Here is a 3,639-nt window from a genome sequence, read left to right on the forward strand (position 1 = left end):
TTTACCCTAAACATAACTCCAATTTTTTGTTATTCATAGCAGCAATTTAAAGAATCTAACAATCTTTTATTTTCAGAATATTTTATTTATAGTTATTTTGTTATGTTTTTTATTTTTGTAATGTTTGTGTCTACATCTCATTACAAGTCAAACAGTGAGACAGTTTAAGTTCCATTCATGACAGGCTTCAACTCTCAAGTAGCAGCATTTCCGTCCTCAAGAGACAGACTATTCTCTGATTTGAGTGTCAAAATATTTCTGCTATCAGCATGTGCTGCTTTGCTTTTATTGTTCGCGTGTTGTGTTGTTCCTCCTCATCTTGGTCCCAGCTTCAGCTCCCTACAGAGCAATCTGCACGGCTCTTTGAAAACGTACTTCATAGTTCGCCACACAAGCCGCAATCAGGCACAATTCCCAAAGTGACCCCGAGAGTCGCAGCCCTTTCTCCTGCAGAAAGAAAACACTCATCTGAACTCATAATGCCTCAATGGGGGCACTAAAACATAATGTTAAAGGATGAAAGTGGAAGAGCGCCGTCTGCACAGAATGTGGTGGGTGAAGGTGACAATATTATCATCATCTCGATGCCAGATCCTCAGAGAAAACATTCCCTCAGAAACTTAAAGTAGACAGTCAGACATGGTGTCCTAGCCTAAGAACCTGAATGAAAAAATGAGAGTAATTGAATCTGTATCACAATAAAAGTACAAAACATGAAGGAGTTTTGAAGGGTATTGACATTCATGTGGCCTACCTACAGTGCACTTGAGCTGAATATTGTGAGAACAAATGTTTAGGGGTATAAGTTATTTTTATGCACATTATGCTTCCTTGCCAGAGGGGGTAAGTGAATCCAATTTAGCGGCAATAAAACTAAATTAATGGACTACAAGCATCGGAGCACATAAAGAACTAATTCCATCTGAAAGTAACATTAACACGGAGAATATGTAATTGCGAAAGGGGGTCTATAAAAATAGTGATTTGGTCGGCCAAATGCAAATGTGTCTCTCAATCAACTGTGCCAAGTTCTGTTCAGGCGTGACGTGCAAACTGGTTCTGAGGCAAGATTTTTTCCCCCAAAATCATCAGATTTGAATGTAACCCTGAAGTGAATCAAATATTTGAGATAATGGAGTAGAAAGATTTGACCTCCTCAATCTACCTTTGGACTTGGAAATTAACTACTGCAAACATCCCTGTAGTTATGGCTATGCAGTGTTTGTCCTGTTGGTTGCCTTTAAAGCTGCATTGATGCAAGGAGTGTTATTCGTGGTGATGGACCCACAGAGAGCTGTCAATTAACTCAGCTCTACTCAGCTTTTTAGCCTCTTAGCTTCATATTTGTGTGTTTTTTTTTTTTTTTTTGGCCTACAAGCTCTCCTCACCTCCTTTCCAGTAACAGAAAGCTGTTTGTAGATAACAAGCTCTGATAAATCCACTCTACGCACCCAGCACCAGATGGTAGACAGACAAAGTTAGCAGCTAGCAGGGAACAAAGTGGAACATTAAAAAGTGAAAGACTGAGCTAAAAAAAGAGTGAATTTTGGGCTGGCATTCATAAGTTCACTTCAAAACTAACTCTAAAAGACTGTCATTGCATGTCACTGCTAACACATTAGCATAACATGTCAGACGTTGTGTTCAACTGCCCCAAACTGACTGAATTGATGCAAATTTAAAGACAACCCCCCCCCAAAAAAAAAAAATAAATAAATAAATGTCTCAAGTCTTCTTTCTATTTCTGTTTAAAGTGGCAAAATGTTTGATGACTCATGCTAAACTCTGAGGCACACACATACATTTCATCTAAATGATGGAGCAACTAGCCATCTCCTCACAGCTGTTGCTAGCTAGCGAAGCATTATAATGGGTTCGTGTCTGCAAACATCCCTGCAGTTACTACTATGCTGTGTTTGTCCTATCGGTTGCCTTTAACGCTGCACTGTTGCGAGAGGTGTTGCTCATAGCGATTAATCCACAGAGCTGTCAATTAACTCTCAGCTCTACTGAGCTTTTTAGCCTCTTAGCTTCATAGTTGTAGTTTTTTGGACCACAAGCTCTTCCTCAGTAACGTCCTCTCTGGTAGATAGACAAAGTTTTCAGCTAGCAAGGGAACACAGAACATTAGCCATTAAAGGGGCTATTTGTGAATTTTTCTCCAGCCGAACGTGGCTTCCTGCCGGGAGCAGGTGGAGGTGCTTTCTGTTCGACAAGAGCTTCAGTCATCGTTGCATTTACAAGGCAAGAGGATATAACACGCCCACTGAGCAGCACTTCGTCTTCAGGGCAGATTGGAGGCTGCAGTGAGTCGCTATTGGAAAGAGACAAGACAGGCCACGGCTAGCTGGTTAGCATGCTAATTTCAGTAGAAGAGAAGACATGAAAAAGACAGAAGTTAAGAGGCGATGCTTTCCACCACTGGAGACAGCTCTTGGGGACTAAAGGAATGAAGTTTTATGCTAAACTTGCAATGTTTCTTCTAGACTGGAGGGTAAACAGCTGTTAATGCTAATGTTGGCTATGTACCAATAACAAAACTTACAAATAGCTCCTTTAAAGAGCGACAGACCACTGAGACAGAGCTAAAAGGAGAGCGAACATTGGAAAGGTTGGAACACAACCATGTCAAAGGTTGTGTTCAATTTTTTCCACTGCCCTAAAGTCGCCAAAAAGTTGATTAATGTAAGTTTAAAGACACACACACAAAAACATTTCTCAAGTCTTCTTAGTCTCTTAGTGTGAAAAGTTTCAATATGTTTGATGACTCATTCTAAACTCTGAGGCACATACATAAATTTAATCTAATTGATGGAAGAACCAGACAACTCCTCACAGTTGTTGCTGGCTAGCAAAGCAAAATAATGGGTTTGTGTCTGAATATCAGTTGACAAAAACTTTTCTTTTTTCATTTCCAAGTGCTGTAGATGTCTGTGATTATTTTTTTCCTCTCTTTTTCCGCCTCTTTATTCAGTGCTGATGAGCCAGGTGTGGGTGAAAGTGTGGTACTGCACAGACTCCGTACCCGGCTGAAACACACCCACTTTTCAGCAATTAAATCAAATCTCTGAACAATTTGAGCAAATCCCACCTGAAATTATAGTCATATAATTTCCTGTCTCTGAAATTTGTTATATCATGCAAGTTAAAAAATAAACTGCCATTTTCACAGTGTCGTTGGATATTAAGCTGCATGTAACAGAAAAACAATGCAGACCCTGCTGTTATTATAGTTTCTTTGGATTAAAGAAAGCTGATAACTTGCTTGTCTTAAGTAACATTTATCAAACTTTAAAAAGAAAAGCTCTGATGTGGAAAACTGAGCTATTTCTGCTCTGGGCTTTCAAAGCTCTGTCAGTGGCAGCAGGACACACCACGCAGCTCTTACACTTCTTATTATTATTCATTTCTCTGATCTCTTTTCATTCTATAAAGAACACACAAAGGAAATGTGAGGCTTAAAAGACAAACTCCTGTAACAAAAATATGCTAACCTCATTTCTTTGGAAAATAAAATACGTCTCTTTTTGTTCGTGCTCTCTTATCCACCACTCTTTGAACATCATAGCTTGCCCTCTTGCCCAACCTACTTATGCATGCCAGGGAAAAAAAGTGTTTTGTGTCCATTTCTATTCCAAT

The sequence above is a fragment of the Seriola aureovittata genome, chromosome 6 (genome assembly GCF_021018895.1).
Source record: "Seriola aureovittata isolate HTS-2021-v1 ecotype China chromosome 6, ASM2101889v1, whole genome shotgun sequence".
In the NCBI taxonomy this organism is placed as follows: domain Eukaryota; kingdom Metazoa; phylum Chordata; class Actinopteri; order Carangiformes; family Carangidae; genus Seriola; species Seriola aureovittata.